Raw genomic sequence first — 19,894 nt, 5'->3', positions numbered from 1 at the left:
AGCGAAGCGAGGGCCAAGAAAAGAACCAAACACCGGCGGCGGCGCGCAATTTGCAGACAGGACCGAGGGAATCAAAACGACCGGGAGAAAAAGCAAAGCGCCGAACAAAACCCGCTGACGGTTCAGAGACAGAAGACAGCGACGAAATTGCACGAGGGGGCGCACGCAGGAATGACACCAACGCGAAGCAGCGAGGAAAGAAAAGGAGAGGACGTCTCTTCGGGTTAACTGGATACAACGTGCGGGGCGCGTGCACGTGCAGCGTCTTCCCTTCCGAGCGCGGCCATGCAACACGAGCAGCAAGAAGGGAGCGAGCGGCCGCGGGAAGCCGACGAGACTACTTTTAATTGAGTTGCCCGGCGCACGCGTTAATCCCCCCACCGTGCCCAGCGCGCATGCATCACCCATCCGCGGCGGCCACCCACGGTTACCTTGTTTTTGCTTGCCGGCCCTCCTCCCCTGTCACGGCGCTGCCTTAATTCCCGCTTCCCTGGCACTGCTGCCGTGCGAGAAAAAGAAAAGGTCGCGTCCCCGCGCGCGACCTGGCAACCACCGCGTTTCCGCGAAGGCCTGCCCGCCCGGGAGTTTACCTCTTTTCCGTCCGCAAGACGACAAAAAGCACGCCCGCGAGAAGGGGGCAAACAGCCATGCCCGGCCAGAAGGGCGAAAACAAAGGGCCAGAAAAGGAAACAACGAGGAAAGATTTTCCCTCCTCATTTGTCGTTGGAGGCTTATGGGAGCCAACTTTTTTCGAAGGGAAAGAGGGAAGGAGCGTGCGCTCGGCCGAAACAAGCGCGCGACGCCGTGCGCAACGCGCTCGCGCGGGCTAGCGTATAAGGAAGGAAACGTCGAATGACGAACACTATCGCGGAGCAACGCGGCCCTCAGAGCACAAACAAACACGCGCCGCCACGTGTGGAGGAGAGAAACAAAAAAGGAGTGGCGAGAGAAGTAGATGAAGGCTGGCAAGCAATCACAGCGCCTGCAACCTCTTCCCTGGGGCACACTGCACAAAAGGGGCAAAAACGCGCAAGTCCGGCAGGAAAGGTAGCCCCAGCGTTGACAGATGCGCCCAGGAACAAGCTAGGAAGGAGGGGGCGCTGAAAGGGAAGGCGGGCACGAAAAGGCCCCGGCCGGAAATGCCTGGCTTATGGACAGTGGAAGGGCAAAAAACACTATCGCTCGGCGCAACGCAGAACCAGCAGAGCGCGAGAAAATGAAACACCCGGCGCGTATAAATAAGGCACGAAGCGAGGGAAAGAAATTGGCTGCTTACTCGGCGCCAATCTCGTTCCCCTCCTTGCGCTCACCCCTTTCTTTCCCCGGATCATCGATCTCGCTTCAACCAACACGAGGCCCGTAAGGAGTCCCTAATTTGGACCGCCAACGACGAGCCGCTGCGGAGGGAGCTAGGCAGCGAGCAAGGAAAGACCCGGAAGGGCTAACAATGCGTCCGGCTTCTCTCAAGTGAGGACTGTAAATCTCGCACAACTTCATTGCGCGCCCGGCTTAGACGACGGTCCCGGGCCGCAGTGTTGCGCAGCCGCTGCAGATCGGCGCATGTTCACCGGGTGGCAACTTCTGCATGAACCCAACACGGCCGGGCTCCGAGTTCGTAGACCGAATTCGACCCGAGCGCTTTACGCGAGCCTGCTAAGCCGGCCGCGTTGCGAAGGGGTTAAGCCGGATATATAATGAGAAGGCGCAGGAAACGTGGCTAAGACGTTCCCTTCCGGCAGTGCTGCTATCGCCGCTCTTCGTTACGAAAGCCTACGGGGAACCCAGATCTGCGCACCGGTCTTCTTCGCACATTGATCAGGGTAACGCATCCAGCATAATCGGAAACCGACTGTATGGATCCTTGCCGGTGGCTATTGTGCACGGGCACGCAAGCACGATGAATGTGCTCTCTGATGGACGACATCCCAAAGATCGCAAGGCTGCGCGTTGACCGCATCTCTTACCGGCTCGGGACAGAGCAGTAGAAAAAGAAAGAAACGGCACCACAATTCGAGCTCGTCTCCCTGTTCTGCATCATGAGTGCGTCAAATCGATCGGAAACGGCGTACAAAGAGCACAGTGAAAAAAAAAAAAAAAAAAGGGGGGGGGGGGGTAACGGGTATGTGAACCAGGGGCTTCTTTTGCTTCTAAAAAGAGCATTCCCGTTAGCGGTTCCAAAACGGTACTCGCTTATCTGCTTTGCATGGCTGACTGCCGCGTCCTCGCGTTCCGTGTGATCAATGTCCAGCAGTGCAGGCGTCAACACTACGTACAAATCGACCCCGGCAGTAGAAAAGTCAGTATGCGAATTTTCTCAATATGTTTTCGAATTCCGTTGCAGGTAAAGGGCTCCATATCATAAGAAATATTATTTTTCCTCATAACTTACTCGGCTTCAAATCATCGCTGTGGAAACGCACATTATGAGGCATTCGATGGTTATTGCATGCAGACGCGATAATCACACGGTCGAGATTGTTGCATCTGCAGTCTTGTTCACATCAACCATGCACCTGTCTCATCGGTAAGCGAAGCCGTACATCAAGCGACTTTTCGTTTTAATTCCCTCAGTTATTAATTTATTTGCCCGCGACGAACGCACTAAGACTTATCGAACCGCCCCATTTGATGTTCTACACCACGATGTGATTATCCGTTACTCTAATGCTGTTCGTATACCATATACTCACATCACTATAAAATTTATTAATATTAGTTACACTGCTTTTATACTGCTTTGACTACTGATTTTTACACTTACACCAGCTCCCGCAATAACAGTATCAGAGCTCGACAGTTCGTCAATGCATGAAATCACGAAGCGTACAAAATTAAATGAAGAAGAAACGTAGGCGCATCACAGCCGATTTCCGAGCTCAAAGCAAAGTGGAATCATGAGGGCAGCGCGCATGCGCAGAAACTTCAACGCTGCTCGCAGAGGCACGTCTACGGACAGTTCAGCCGCTGCTTCGAAACAGCGAACAGAAGTCGGCAATTTCCGTGTTCCCGTTTATTCTCCGCCGGTGCATTACCATACGAGTATATGACGCACACAGTACCGGCCCCCGCAAACCGCACGTGTACGCGGGGGCCGCAAAGCGGCGGTCACCGCAACCATTCGGTGGCTGTCGCTTTATTAATACTCCCCCATTTAAATCGCACACGGCCCATCGCCTCGCGGAACGAAAACACGACCAGAACGCTAAACAACTTTATGTCGCTGTTTTCCCTCTTTTTTTTTTTTTTTTTCGCTTCCCTCGTTCTGCGACCCTCGATTTCAGCGTAATTGCGAAGGACCTCGCATTCGTACCAAAAGCGGTTTCTGGCAGATATCGCACGCTCCTTTTACTTGTTTTTCCTGGAGCGCCTTCCCTTGCGAAGAGGACGAAGGGCAGCTTGCGGCGCCTTCCTCCCCTCCTCCCACTTCCCTTTATAATTTCTTCCGCGGCCGCACGCGGAGGACAACGGGCAATTCGGGGAATAAACAAACATGCTCCAGCGTCCACCGAGAGACGCGGCTAAAAACAATGGAGCGAAGACCGCTTCGGGACGACGCGGAACATGAGAATGCGGGATCAGAAGGTAAAGAAAGCCAAAACAAAAAAATAATAACAGGGGAGAGGGGGGGGGGGGGACGTATCGTGGCGTAAACAAAAGCATGGAGGGTATGGAAGACAGGGCAAAGAGACGGCAAAAGCAGCGTCCTTTCACGAGAAAGTCAAGGCTTTTGTCCGCCCTGAAGCAGAAGCAGCGGTGGCGGCCCTCCGGCGCTATGCGCGTGCGCTTCCCAGCCGCGTCCCTCAGCGTCGTTCGTTGTCTTGGCTTCGTTCAAGCATGCGAGCGCCCCAATTTCAGCGGAGTGCGCTCAGTTGAGTCGCGGCGCGCTCTTGATTCCCTAAACAACCGTCACCTGCGCCGCTTTCCCACCGCGGAATTCTCTTTTGCTTCCGAGGCCGGCTCGTATTCGTTGGGCGCATCTCTTCTTCCCCATCGATGCCTCTCGCTGCTGCTGCTTTTGAAAGCGCCCCTCCCTCACCACCTCCTCCCAACGTTAATTAAACGCACTCCCGCCGCCGCTTGCAGCCTGCCCACACCGTTCCCGGAATGGGCACTCTACCGCCCTGTTTTCCTTAAGGGTCTTCAGCGAACTGTGCGGAGCAGGTTACACCGGGCGAAGAATTAACACAAAAAGTCGGCTAAGAAGACCCGCTCCTGCGTCGTCTTCGTTGCTGCTTCTCTCGTTTTTCCAAAGGCGAAGGACGGTAGTGGAGACTAAAGGAAGAAAAGCAACGCTTGTCTCTCGTATAACGCTCTCTGTCATGGTCGGAGCTCACCGAAGACGAAAAGTGCCAATTAGAAGGCAGGATGGCAAATTACCACATTATTCTCCATTCAGTCAGCAGTGTAGAAATAGCAGGCGCGAACGTTACCGAGCAGGACGTTATATATGATCCCCTGCAACAGAAATGCCGACAAAAAAGCGTTTAACGCTTTCCAACACGACAACAACATTGGGGCAGGAGAAGGTTGTCGACAGCATCTCGTAACTTCGAGAAACGTTCAGATGCAGTAGCAGCGAGCTTCCCTTTTTTTTTTTCTTTTTTTTTCGCACACTTGCCAGCTGCTTTTACATTTTAGTTGACACAACACTTTTCGTTACGCCATTATATATGCTGTATCCATATCCTTACATCCACTCCTGTAGTAAAGTATACGGCTACAGGAGTAACTTGTAATGATAACAGGATGCCATACTTTCCGACTCAAATTTACCGAGGCGTACGGCGGACGTTCCCGTTTACATTTTGTGAAAGGTTCGTTCAGAATGAGTCGATTTATATTTATATTGGAAATCGACGGTGTGACTGACAAGGGCAGAGTGGATTTGGGCGTTACTATTGCAGGAGCAGGAGGCAAATGAGACGGGGTGGTTATTTTGTTGCAATGCGTGTTCCATACTTTCCTCGAACAAAAATGACGGCCAATGCATCTTTCAATGCGCAGGTTCCCAACAGAGGCTTCAATGTATTTTAATGATGAGGTCCCCCCAATTATTTTCAATCAATTGCAGTCGCTACAAGTCGTCGTTAGACATATTGTTCTTTACAGGAAATTAATTAGCAGTCATTACAATTCATTAGAAGTCCTATTAGTCATTACTACTAATCAATAAGCAGTTTCAGTCATTCTAATCAAATTTAGTCTTTACAATTCGTCGTTAAACATATGGTTCATTACAAGTCATTAGTAGTCACTATAACATCTACCAATCTCTATTATAATCTCTATTAATCACTATCACTAACAATCATTTTTCCTTTTTAAATCTGTTTTCATACGCCGGAAATTTCCTGATGACCAACGCACTATGAGCCTAGAAAGGCTGTCGCCTTAAAATATTGTCGGCAAGTAACTCTACGCATAAGGATGGTCGGGATGCCATCATCATCATCATCATGAGCCGGATTATAACCGCTGCAGAACGAAGACAGGACTAAGGCCTGTCTCATATTACTCCAACTAACCTGGTCCTGTGCTAGCTGCATCCAGAATTGACCCCTGCGAACTTAACCTTTTCCGACCGCCTAACTTCATGCCTCCCGCGCTGCTACGCTCTCCTTCCCTTGGAATCCAATTTGTTACCCTTCGCGATCATCGGTTATCCTAAGTTTCGCACTACATGTCCTGCCCATGCCCATTTTTTTCTTCTCGATTTTCACTAGAATGTCATTAACTCGAGTTATCTCTCTGACTCACCCTGCACGCTTCCTAACTCTTAACGTTACCCCTACCATTTTGCGTTCCATAACTCTCTGCATTGTCCTCAGCTTAAGTGGAACCCTTTTCGTTAGCCTCCACGTCTGGATATGAGAGGACAGAAATCATAAACAGATACATATGTAAAAGATAATGGAGGGTGTCGTGATGATTTGGAAATGAGGCTACACTGTCCTTTCTCCCCGTCGCTTCCCTCTTTTATTTCTTCCGAGTCTACTCGCTGTCCCCTTATTTCTGCCGCCGCAGCTAAGATGCCTCCGTGCTGAATGGCAGATACCGCTGATGGCAAACTTATTTTCATTCCTTACTGTGTTATTTAGTAAATAACCACGCATTACTACATCATGTGTGGTGGTAACAGCAGATTCCCAAGTGGTTCAATGTATGTCCTGGTGGTAAACACTGAGCTCAAATCGACGCTGTTGCGAAGGGCAAGGCAAGGGAGCCAGCATGCTTGTCAGAGTTAATGGCCCTTAAAGTAAGTGGCACAGTTTTGCATCCGCAACCAAGGCTTGCGGCTCCTGTTTCCTCGTATATTGAAACTATATACTATATCGCCTACCCAATCTCGATATCGCATCAACGAACCACCAGTTTCCTCGTTTTGGGCAAACCATTAAAAACATTGTGACAAATGCGGCTCAACCGAAGCAGTGCAGCACGTACGTATACTTCGGTGGATGTAAAGTTATCCCGATACGGCTTATATTTTTACACAACGGTTCAGGGCAGACGACATTAAAAAAAAAGTACATTAGTACGTCCAAATTCCAATTAGTCGACAACGCTGCGTGTCACAGCCTGTGCGCTGGCAGTCAGTTGACCACCGCGTCGGCGAGAATTCAGTGGAGGCACAACGTTTTATCGAAGAGTCGGCAAGTTTTCTTTTCACCCAATTCGAACGCCTGCCGCCTTAACATTCTGGCGGTCGTTGAACGTCGGCTGCCTGTTCTTCATTTCTTTTTTTTTTTTTTTTTTTTTTTTTTTGCAGACACTTCTTAACACATAAACGATTTGCGCATTTACTGAAGGACCGTTTTCTGGCACCACTCTGAGTGCTGAAATGTACACGCACAAAGAATGCCATCTTCTCGCGAATCGATCGCTGTGGAAACCATGCACACAACAGGAAAGAGTAGACTAGTGCACACGAAAGGAGCGGCCGCGCTAGTTTTCCGCCCGACGCAAACCGCAGGCCTCTCAGATTGATTGGTGTCGTGACTAAACAAGACGTATTCGCGTTTACCCTCGTCTGTTGTCTCGTACCAAACCGAGAAGCTGCGGTGATGATAGCGGCTGGCATGTTTTTGCGAACTGCGACACACCGTGTGCGGGCGCCGCGTAAGTTTGCAACACTCTGCGTTGATGTTGCGCGTGACTGTGAATTAATTATATATCTACCATTAGCAAATCTGTGCGCTAAACGTAACTACACCGGCTAAAATTGCTCATTAATCGGACCCTCAGAAATAACGATGGAGCATATATACCTAGAAAAAGAGCGAGACGCAGGAGAAAGGAAGGGCAGGGCAAGAGATTAACCATGGCAATTTCCGATTTGCTAACCTACAGGGAAAAAGGGATAGACGGAAGAAAGAGAATTACTGACCAGTTCAGACGGCCCATTTGCCACTTCACCCCGTGAGTGCCGTTAGATCTTCTGTAAAACAGGTCAGACGTGTACGCTCATGCTTTTTTTAATTGATTAAGATTGGAGTTGTGCGTCTTTAACGCATTTCATTGTATCGAGGAATGTATGCAACCCTCCCATCTCTTCCGACTGAAAGAAATCAAAGCCCCGGTGTAGCAGTGAATCAAAGATAAAGTGTCGTTCGTGGCTCACGCTCACCCACAAGCGGACAAGAGCGCTAAAAACGAAAGAAGGGGACAGCGGAGGCCCGAGACCACGTTAAGAAGCAAACATGGCAAGGTATATGAGACACGTCGAAACTGTGGAGTGGGAGAAGGAGGTGGTAGAGTGCTGGCGTGTGCACGATGGGACGGCACGCTTTGAGTCCATGCTTGCCGCGCAAAAGCTCGGAGGGAGAATGACGAACGCCCCGACTCGAGACGCACAAAGAATGAGCGCAGAGGCGCCCACGGGGCGAGTCACGCGAACGGTCGACATTTCTTGGTTAGTGTCGGGGCCCGCTCCGTCGCGGTGCGTCGTGCGTGACAAGCGCGCATATGCGGCCGTGGCGTGTCCGGACGTCATCCGCGAAGGAACCCCAAAGGTCGGCGCACGAGCACTCGAGTCAATAGAGAGCACATGCCACGCAAATTGTGTAGACAAAGAGCACGGCTTGCTTCTATGTGGATTGATTGCGTGCGCCCGTACCGACTAGGGATAGCGTCAATCAATGAAGCGCCCCAATCCCCGAGCTGCGCGATAAAAGAGAGCCGGCCCACGGCACCGTGCGCAGAGCGGTCGTGTGGTTCGACATCGTAGCAGCCGCGAGCATCACCTATCGCACTGGGGACCACACTGCGCAACTTTATGCCTCTCGCTGTGATTTGGAGCGCCACGTCCTTTTCAGTCCGCAACGCGACTCGCGGTCCTGTCTTCGTTTTATCCGGGCCGAGCACCCCCGGCATAATAAAAATAAAATAATTTGTTCACAGAAAGGAAAAGGCGCAGTATCTGTCACACTTGCTTTGTGGACACCTGAACCGCGCCGTAAGGGAAGGGAGGGAGGTGGGAGTGAAAGTGGAAAGAGAGAAAGGGGAGCCGTAGTGGAGGGCTAAGGAGTAATTTCGACTACCTGGGGATCTTTAACGTGCGCTGACATCGCACAGCACACTGACGTCACTTCGTTTCGCCTCCATTGAAACGCAGCCGCCGCGGTCGGGATCGAACCCGGGAACTCCGGCACAGTAGTCGGGCGTCTTACCACTGCACCACCGCGGCGGGGCCCAGCATATTCTTTCTTTTTCTTTTTTACGTAGCGATGGGCCGATGACACTGTCATCAAGGGCAGCCTCGCAAATGCGCGAAGCGTATACTTAAGCGGACCTAGACAAAAACTACGTGCATACGTCGCGGTAAACAGCTCCCGAGGACTGTCGACGCTGGTCGACTGTTGTACGCGTGAGTAAAACGAACGGACGCGTTGAACTAAGGCGAACACAGTAGCATACCAGCTCTCGCGAAGGCGAATGACTGCCGCGCTGCGGAGGTTCGCTGCACTGTGCAGGGACACTCCCAGCTTAGGGTGAACAAGCGTGGAAGGTGGTAGCTCTTTAAAACCCAATTCCTGCTGACACGGTCGCATTGTGAAGCAAAGTTGAGCAGGCAAAGAGGGCGAAGGGGCTTCGAATTCGCTGTCATTTAGTTTCGGTGTGCAGTAGAGTAGGACGCAGTGACGCTCCGAAGAGAGCGGCCACGCGCTCGTGCGTCACCCGGAAAAATTACGGTGCAAACTTTCGGCGGAATTCAGCAACGACCGGTTGGGTGTGGGGGGGTTCGGGTGTTTTAATTTTTGTGTGTGTGTGTGCGTGTGCGTGTGCGTGCGTGTGTGTGTGTGTGTGTGTGTGTGTGTGTGTGTGTGTGTGTGTGTGTGTGTGTGTGTGTGTGTGACTTTGTAATTTGTAGCTCAGTTGGTGGCGAAACTCATGGTACGTCTTCAACTCTGGATGCAGGTTAACGCAGATTAACGAAAAGTTGGTCAGATTTCTGACTATTCCTAACCATTCATGACATGCTGGCTTATGTCTTATTCTCATGTCTTTTTACTTGTCTCGCACTCATCCGCACACATGCGCGCATAAGTTGAATCCCTAATGTTTCCAACCAATGCGCAACGGGGTTACCCGCGAAATGGCAAAGTTCGCGCTTATTTCTCTTACTTGTACCGACCGCGCTACACACTAACAGCCACTTCGCCACACTAGTATTACATACACCAACAAGCCAGTAGTTCTAAGTTTTTCAGTAAACCTGGCAGTGAATTTTCGTTGTTCTTCTAGAAATTAGGTTCTTTTCTGTGACTTGAAGACGTGGCAAATTTCACCACAGGTGCGCCCCGTCCAAGACGGTGATCAGAGACGACGAAATATGGATAACGACACTTGAAAGTTACAAAGAGAATAACTGAAGTTTATATACAAAACTTGGCAATATTTACAGCAAGGTTAGGCAAAAGATACATGGATCTGGCTAGCTCGGCCTAGCCGAAGATGTACACATCAAGCCATAGCTCAGAACATCAAACTGGTCTCTCGGGCTTGGTTTTAAGCCCTCGATCCGTGTCCAGCCCACATTTCCATTGCGTCCAATCGCCACGAACTTCAACATGATTGGTTCGTGGCCACGTGCAACTTCAGCAGTGTGAGTGAAACCCTTTCCCCACAACGAAAGAAAGAAAAACACAAAACACAGAATGTCACATGCTGCCCACATTCCACTGTACACCTTGCCGCGTTCTCGCGTCAAGATCATCAAAGCAAATGAGCAGGGTCGTTAGCGGACCGCCGCCGTCTCTCGCCCCCGCTCTTCCTAGAATTTGCAAAGTCCGTGACCTCTGGCTTAGCGGCGGCGCGACGAAAATACGCTCGGTCAGTCGGTCCTCCCGCAGACGTCTTCCCCTTTGTTCAACGTTCCCCATCACTCTTCCACCGACGCCGAATGTCACCCTTCTGTCTGGACGCGGCGTGTCCGTGAACGGACGTTTCAACCGCGACGGCGGTGTCGTGTCGGCTCGTATGAAAAGCATACTGCAGGTACGCACAAAGCAGCTTAACTTCCCCCTCTTGGGGACTCGATTGCTTGTCAGCCGCCCGGTGACACTCGTCACTCTAATGGCTTTCCCTGCTTCCCCCGGTGATTCGCGGCGCCTTCTTATCTGCACGCAGCTAGCATCGACTCATTCTACAAGCCAACCTACCACGAGGTACTGAGTACATAGCCGCTAATCCGGGGCGCCTATACGATACCTTACACTGGCCAAGTAAACGAGGAACTGTTGCTCTGGCATTTGCGCGTAGCTAGAGGACTGCGATGCATGCGAAAATTTACCAAATATACCGCTGGTACAATTCCAGCTGCATCAGAAACGATCAGAATAACGATAACTAAACAAGAAAAACTGCAATACATTTTTTTTTTTTTTTTAGCCACGCATCGGAAGCTTAGGCCATTTCCATCAATGTGTGCATAACAGCATTCTCATACATTGGATAGTTGCCTCAAAATTATAAGTGATGTTAGAGAAAGCTAGTAAGTTGGCGGGGGTGGGGCCTTAACGCTGGCCGTGCTTTCAGAGCAGCATACATTTCATAAAGACATTGGCACGGTTAGAAGCCCACGTCAAAGTAAGCATCCATTTGCAGGAAGCATATACTGGACTTTTTTTTTTTGTTTTCTTTCGGTTTCTACAGTCGTTTCAAAAGCGCCATTAAAACAGCTTTGGCATTAGACGGTAACACCTGCACGAAGCTGTAAATGTGACCTACTGCACAATTACAGCGAGCAAGAGCGATTCAACTTGAGCGACAGGCACCAGCAGGAACACCGAAGCTACTATCATCTGGTCTCAACACGCACGTGCTTCGAGGATGTTTACACCCCACCCTCTCACCGATTAAGTGAAACAGTTTCGCAAGCTCGGTTCGTTTCGCGAGCGCTGCACGCAGTACAACTATTCAAATGAGAAGCGTTACTTCTGCACCAGTGGCAAGCACCATGACCGAAAGGGAAACTATAAGTACGCCAGTCGTGTCGCTTCGAACACGTACAAGGCAGAAGTGCTAGCAAACTCAACACGATTATGGCATTATGGTCAGGGAGCCCCAAAAGAATGCAATCCTTTCTTTTCTTCCTTTTTTTTTTTTTTTCGAAAAGTACTCGACACATGCGCAGCCAATGAACGCGTCCGGACTGAGCCGCGTCACTGGACCAGCGTCCAATGGCAGCGGTGTGAAGCGGCGTAGCGACGACGGCGAGGGGGTGAGAACAGGCATAGCGGTCCTCTGGCGCGTGCAAGAATAATGGCCCAGTTTCCGTATGCGAGAGCGCACCGCGGGAAACAAAGAATTACTCTTCGCTTCGGGAGGAGAGGATAAGTGGCCAGACAGAGGACGGCGGCGGCGCTTGCGCGAAAAGAGCACCACCCGCGTGCGCGCTTCTTGTGCGCGAGAGTGCCATATATTCCTCCTCTCAAGCACAGCGTCGCGCTGTCACCACCTCTACGGGCGCAATAGGGTTATATAAGACAGAAGGGGGACTAAACAAGGGGGATGACGAAGAAGGGGAAAGCTGCGGGGCGCCATCTCACGCTCGGCTTCACAGACTTTCCCCTCCAGAACGCACGCTCGCTGCCGGCTTTCTCTTTTCTTTATCTCTCACACTCTCGTTCGCCCGTTTTATTTTCCGCTCCGTTTTTTTTTTTTTTCTACTCATACACGGTCGCTCTCTAAAGTTTCCGACTGAAACTTCAGAATGAATGAGAAGCAAGACCATGAGTAATGAGATGAAGGAAGCGGGATATCATTTCGCCTGGGGACACAGTAGTCATGAAAAATAATGTTTGGGACAAAAAAAAAAGGGGGGGGGGGAAATAACCGCGGACAAAAAACAGCGCCAACTGCATGTGGAACTAACAGTGCAAGCATGGCGACCGCAGAAAGCGAACGTGTACGCGCAGATAGGGAAGGGGGAAACAAAAACATGAAACAAGCGGTAGACGAAGACAGCTAGCTACCGGAGCGGGGCATCGAAAAACGAAACGGTAAAAAAGGGCGCGGGAAGAGGTGGAACGCATCCGAGCGGCAGGCAACAACAGACAGGCGGAGGAGAAAGGCGCCTCCTCAACCACGGCGGCCTCATGATCGAGTCGGCGCAGAGAAGCGTCGACAGAGCCGCCGAGGAGGAACGCATTTCGACCGCCCGGGGCTATGAATAAAGGCGAGCACTCCGCCGCCTCAACCCGAGCACGATTAATTCTCGGCAAAAATGCCGCGAGCGGGCGAGCACGAGCGTGCATAGAAGCGCGGCGCTCATCACGAGGAGCCGATGGCCCCAAGAAAGCGAACGCGGCAAGAAGCTCATCGAGATGTTGGCTCATCGCACGCAGCACTGCGGACAACACCATGTGCGGGGCGCAGACCCCGCTGAGTTGTGATGCGGGCCGCAGAGGAAGCGGCCCAGTGTTGCCATCCAACAACTGTAAGATATATATACAAAACATATGCCGATCACATGCACTTGCCTAGCGTGCGTGTGAACAGTGTGGTTCAATATCTGCCCGCGCAGCGACTGGAGCATTCATATGGGCAAGTAAGCGATGAACATGTTGGAGTAGTCGCTGAATTTCAGAGACTGCTCAACCTCCCAACACTTCGAGCTACGCGAGAGCTGTGTACCTAGAAACCAAATAACTTCGGATGTAAGCCCTCGCTTTCCGTACAACGCACCGCTCACGCGGTTACCTTTGCAATAAACTAGGAAGCGCACACGAGCGCTCAAAACAGCTTTCACACTGAAGCAGCCGCGTTTGCGCGCCGTACGGGGCAGTGGAAGTCCTCCCGGAATGCGGGCTCGGTTTTGGCTAGCCTCGATGCACATACGTATTGCGTTCTACTCCACCAAAAGAGCGGCGAACACGACCTCTGCGACAGGAGGAATTTATGCGGTATAGATCGGTCGCTGCGCGCTAAGCACCAATGCTGCGCCAGAGATTGTCACACGCGGCTCGAGCGCAACTGGCTCGTAAAAGTAGGCGGATGGGGGTGCACATTACTGTTAACGACACCGCATGTGAGCAGAAGTATTAGGCAGCATGTCCTTTGGAATTGAAAAAGGAAGTAAGAGAAAACGTTCTGGCCATCGCGTAACCTACAAAAAAGAACCCACCGGAAGGAAGACGCCCATGGTTGAGACCCCGAGTGCGCGGCGATACCTACGCCGGTGGAGACCAAAGTTACGGAGTGGTTTATGCGCTTACTCCCTTATCACTGAGGAGTTTCAGGCAACGTACAGGCTGACCGCGACCCTCGCGTGCTATCAAAGCGCCGTATGGACACCCATTCGTCGCACGTGGGTACTGCGCCTCGCGGTTTATTCGCCTTCATCGCATCGAAGCCTCGGAGGCGCCAGGCGCAAGGGTTCCTTCCCAGGCTTTTTGATCTACAGCAATCGCCACTGCACCAAGTGCAGAATAATTATTTTTACTGTTAAGAAAAAGAGAAACAGACGAGGTAATCAGGCAATTAACCTGAAATCTTCTGCCAGAAATTTAAAGAAAATGATCGCCAGGCTAGAGGGAAAGAATAGCCTGCACTTCCCGTTTCTTTTCTTTTTTTTTTTCTAATTCAACGCCTACTTACATTTTCATCGCGGCATTAAAGACTGAAAGCAAGCCATTAATGCGTTAACTTGAAAGTGCAACAAAGTTGCACCGCTTGCCTCTCTTAACAACGATCGCGGCTGCCAACGGGGCTAAAGTAAATAGGGAGACAATTCCTACCGCAGCTTCACGGCCCTTCAAGAATAAAATAGAAAACCAAGAAGAATGCCGCGGCGGAATAATAAAGAGAGCACCCATCACGAGACACAGCGAACTGTTCCGCACGGTGACTCGGCGCGCGCGCGCCAGCAAATGCGAACGTAATTTCTTTAGGGCCATCTCGGCGCAGCTCCATTTTTAAAGTGTCAATGTCCCGAAAATCCTGCCGCCAGAGACGCCGAAACCACTTTATCTCGCGCTCCGAGGGGCTCACCTGCGGAGGCGAGCCCACGAGATGAAACAAAACACACGGGAAGCGGGTAAAGGAGGGGAGGGAAAAAGAAGAGAAGGTGCGGATGAAGGCATACGGCGCCAAAAGAAACGACTCGAGAAAGGAGACTGCCACCACGATATCTTCCGCTTCTTTGGATATCAAATTTCGGCATAATAGAACTCCCTACTCTTGCTACGGCAAGCTCTTCTCTTGAGCACGCGGGTGCTGCTCGGGTGCCGGTATTAGATGGCGCCGTAATCGTGAGAAAGCAGCAGGTAACGGGAACTCCATTACGCAACCGCCTCGCGGTGAAGCCGACTCGTCACGGATACCGAAGCGAGCGAGACTGCGGAGGGGACCGCGCTGCCGCCAGGTCGGGTGTCACGGTCTTCGACCGGGGCAATGGCTTCATCGTCCCGCGCGTTCCGACACGAAGCAGCGCAGGCGCGACGCATTTGTTTTCCCCGCTAAAAAGAAGACGCCGCTGGCTTATACAATACTGTGCGCGGACGAGAATACGCTCGCGGGAAACGGGATATATATTTGTGCCTGCGCAGGGGCACCGCTGCACACGCTGACCAGCTTTGGTTCCTTTATTTTCCCTCAGATAGCACCCGGTTGCGTGCGTACGGAAAGAAAAGGGAAAAAAATAAAAGAAGCACAACGAGAGTATTGATACAACTGCCAGGCAAAAATTCAGGATGAGCGAAGCAATAGCGACGTTACCCACATGGCATTGCGCATTGTACGAATACGCTGAGGAGGGAAAACAAGTGCGCGTCGGTAAAGGAAAGCGGAGGCATGATGCGCCAGCCGGAATGGACACGTATGGCTGCGTTAGACGTTCAGCGGAAAATGCGACGTTGTCGGCGTTGTGAGGGAAAACAACGGGCATGGCTCTGGCGGGTGGTAGTTGGCAGGCGACATGGCCTGGTACTGATTGGTTGACGGGTTGTGTGACGTCACGAGACCACATGACATGCCAGGCGCTGCCAACTCGGGCTCCCCATTTGGGAAGGCAGGGTGAGATGGGAATCGAATCTTCTTGGGCGAGGGGACACGCAGTCACATCCGTACAGCTCGGTTAAAGCGAGGCTTGATATATATGTACATACGTCCGGAGATTTTTCACATAATTCCGCATAGCTTGCGACGGCATGCCAGTGAATAATTCGATATTATAGAGGCACAAATTAAAAGAATACTGATGAAGGCAGTAGAAAAGTGGGTGCATACGGACGAGGATCCGTAAAAGGGCCTCTAGATAGAAGCCATTGAACGCTAGCTATCGCGTCATAAAGGTTGAGCTTTAGCCCCCCCCCCCCCCCCCCCCCCTCAATTTTTTTGTATGGTTTGATGATTATACGATTCACAGTATTCGAAGCAAAGCGCGGCATTAAAAACAGTTCGTGTAGAACAGAGCGACAGAAATACGAAGCGCTAGCAACACTGAGAGATGCCGGCTTGTGTGATGAAGCGTCAAACGCAGTGTAACGGTCTATATATAACTTACTTGAGCAGAAAGAGGCGAACTCAGTGATGTACCTGTTGAAGCCACTATGAAGTTCCGTAAAGTAAGAAGCGTCATTTTCGTCATCTAGCCGGTGTACCATACCCTCCCGCGCAGTAATCTGCTGTTCTACGGACACGTGTATTGCTCATTCCAATCAAAATGAGCGCAAAAATTCGTTCCAATAACGCCTCAACTTTAGAATGGGACATGCGCGAAGAGTAATTAAGTTATTCATTGAGATATGCGCAAAGAGGTACATAGGCACTACTTTTTTAAGTTACATCTAGTGATGGTGGTGCTGAAAATGTTCTACTGATACTTTTGTGAGTAAGGCGATCGCGTGGTCGGGGACCATATACAGTGCGCGATTCCGTCTCTCTTGAATTCCACTACTGATATTTCACATTTTACTGCTAGCGTCAAAAATATATTCTGAGTTAATCAGACAATAAATATTAAACAAGAATGCTGAATTGGGCGAGTTGGTGCATTTGCATTTTAGGAAATGTAGCGCAAAGAAGACAAGGACAAAAAAAGAGGGATACACACACGAGCGCTCGTGTGTGTATCCCTCTTTTTTTTTTTTGTCCTTGTCTTCTTTGCGCTACGTTTTCTAAAACATAAATATTAAAGCTCTGTTTTTCATTTCTTGCAAGCCTTAAGTCCTGCCAACACTATAAATTTTGGCTGCGCACATCACGACGCCGGAGTAGGCTTATATTGGCCCTGTATATATGACCCAGCAGGGCAAGAAAGTCACCTCTGTACACGCTTGGTATCTATTTTTAAGCCCTTAATATAGAAACAGAGTAAATGAAAACATTTTACCACCTCAGCCCACCTTTCCCTCAATCACTGGAGTTGCTTGCACACCATATTTCACAAGGCCGATGGAGAGTTTTAGCACGACAAACATAGGAACAATTTACACAGCAGGTGCTGCGTAGATATGCGCAGATGCCGCGTGTCTTCGTGTAGCGACAACAGTGCGACACCATATACAGCAAGTCGACGAAAGCAGTCTTTTTTCCGGTATACAGTTTTCATATTGACGCATCCTGAATTGGAGACAATTAAGGCAATGCATCGTCTCCATTATAGCGTAGCCTTGCAAACAGACGCACCTCACTCGGATTAACAGCGACAGGATCAGTGAATGATCGGCAATCGTAAAAATGAATACTGCTCAATAGCTCAGGCGAGGTGCAGACTTCGAGAGTCGGATGCGCTGTATACGTATACTTTCAAACTGGGCACATACCGGGCAGCCCAGTAAACAAGGCGAATTCGCTCCGAAGCAACACTCGTTTCATAAATTAGGCGTCGCCATGCAGACAATTCGCCTGAGCGTGTATACGAAAGAAAAATTACAGGACTGCACTTTACTTCGCTTAAGAGCTTAAGGGCGAAAGCCTCCCCTCTTTTTCTTCTGCATCTTCTTTTCTATACCTCTACCTCGCGTGTGTACTTGTTATAATTTAATTTGTTTCTTTCCTTTGGTATCATCGTCGACGACATCGGCATCTCAGGACTCCTCTCCTTGACATTCGAGACTGAACTGACTTACACGTGACCTTAAGGTTTGTTTGTTTGTGTTTTTTTTTTTTTTACAGCGACTAAGCCTAACTAACTAGCCGAATGGTGAAATTATCTAGATGTTAGAAACTATTGCGACGTCTCGCGGACACATCTCGCGAACGCGAGATTTTCACCATGAGATAGAAAGGCTTTGCGCCTTAAAACTGAAACAAATAGGCTTTCGCAATAAAAACTCACGCAACGGACGTACGGGACGACAATTGCGTTCGGCGCATGCGCACCCCGTTGTAAGATGCGCCCGCATTGGGTTGCCGAGTCCGCATATGGCAGCGAATGACTCTGCAAGCGTTTTCCTTAATCACTGCAACTATAGGCACAAGCAAGGGCAGTCCAGTCAGTCGCAACTGTTCGAGCCTCAGTAGACAAAATCTGCTTCACTTTCAAATGCCTTGTGGAGCCGTAATCAGAGTATACCGTTCGTTTCTATTACCGCCAAGTAGCCATGAAGACAGGCAGGGAAGCAGGAGTACAACTCCACAACCAAGGCAACGCCCGCAGTAAACAAATAAACGAACCCTATTAAATTTACATACAGTACATGCAAGGCAGAAGAACAGAAGTACATAAACAAGCGCATACATAAGGGATGCGCAATAAGCATCCTTTACCTTACGGCGCGGTTTAGGTGACTACAGAAACAGGTTTGACAGATACTGCGCCTTTCCTTCCCTGTGAACCAAATATTATTATTATCTGGACCCGCGAGCTCGTGGTCAAATTTCTGACTGAGGAAGGCGTTCCGCGTCTCAACGTTTACAGTCGTATAGCTGCCGTTCATGGGCCTGCGCTGACGTTGAAATGGTCAAGAGGTGGGCGTGGGCTGCGCACGTGCACGCCCAGGCCCCGTCCACTACGAGAGACAAGCCCCGCGAAGGAGCGATGGAGATGGTGACAAAGGCTGACGACCTGATTCGTGGGGATCGCCGCGCGCACTAACACGATAGCGATAGCAAGTATATATAGTCACATAATCAAAATCACATTATCAACCACGGACTGAGGCTAAAAAAAGCGTTCAAGGTGCATCTGACCAACGACGTGAAGCGGGTACAACTGCGCATGTGCCAGCAAAATCTGACTCGTTAAGAGGTGAACGAAGATCACTTTCAACATTATCATGCGAAAACATGTTTAATCGCTACAAAAATTCGGCGGCATCACCGTCCAGAAAGAAAAAATGCTGCCACCACCGATAGGCGTTAAATGCAAGAGCATAAGCTGTTATCCATCGCGATCTCATTTCGTATAGATATCACCGAGGCGAATCGTTTGATACCACCCGCATGTGTCGTTTGATACCACCCGTTTGATACCCACCCGCAGATATATGCACTCCCCCTGCAAACGCGAATTTGGACCATTTTGGACCCGAAAAGGTCGATGGTGCGACTCGCCCATCAAAATGAGAGTATATTCAGAATTGCAATTTTACGAGCATACGAACCCAACTAATCGTTAGACCACTCCGATCTCTCTACTACCATCCATAGGGTCACAATTTTAGCGTAATGACAAATTTATATTAATATATTTGAACGCACCACCGATTGTCGTTCGATTGAGGAGCATTAGGTGTCCAAAGCGGTTCCCCCTGAGCAGTAGGTACGTTTGAATTTCAATCCTATAGGTTTCAAATTCGGGTATCAAAATGTTGAGCAAGTGACGACGATCCGTATTGTACCATCCGCGTCCTCCTGCTGCTGCTGGTTCGCCCGCCATACCCGCCACGGTGGCTCAGTTGTTAAGGCGCTCGGCTACTGGACCGGGGTATCGGGGTTCGATCCCGACCGCGGTGGCCGCGTTTCAGTAGAGGCGAAACACAAAGGCGTCCGTGTGCTGTGCGATGTCAGTGTACGCCGAAGATCCCCAGTTTTTCGAAATTATTCCGGAGCCTTCCACTACGGCACCTCTTTCTCTGGCCCGCCGTAGTGGTGCAGTGGTTAGGGCGCTCGACTACTGTGCCCAATTAAGGATGCGGGATCGAATCCCAGACGCGGCAGCCGCTTTTCGGTGGAGGCAAAAAGCATGGCGCCCCTGTGCTGTACGATGTCAGTGCACGTTGTAGAACCCCAGGTGGTCGAAATTTCCGGAGCCTTCCACTACGGCGTCTCTCATAGCCCGAGTCTCTTTGGGACGTAAACCCCCTGAATTCAAACCAATCTCTTTCTTTTTTGACTCCCATCTCCCTCCCTTACGGCGCGATTCAGGTGTCTGCCGAGAAGTGCGACAGATACATGCTCATTTCCTTTCCTCTAAACCAATTTAACAATTTATCGCTACACCTCCGTT

At 50.4% G+C, this 19,894-nt stretch overlaps 1 protein-coding gene across 2 annotated transcripts in view; it reads right to left on the bottom strand.

The window, feature by feature from the left end:
- Nucleotides 1–19,894, bottom strand: part of LOC146202134 (uncharacterized) — a 711,309-nt gene that overhangs the window by 321,028 nt on the left and 370,387 nt on the right. The window lies entirely within an intron of this gene.

This window comes from Amblyomma maculatum, chromosome 1 (assembly GCF_055883805.1).
Source record: "Amblyomma maculatum isolate TAMU_Amacu chromosome 1, ASM5588380v1, whole genome shotgun sequence".
NCBI lineage: Eukaryota > Metazoa > Arthropoda > Arachnida > Ixodida > Ixodidae > Amblyomma > Amblyomma maculatum.
This window is presented reverse-complemented; position numbering and strand designations above follow the sequence as displayed.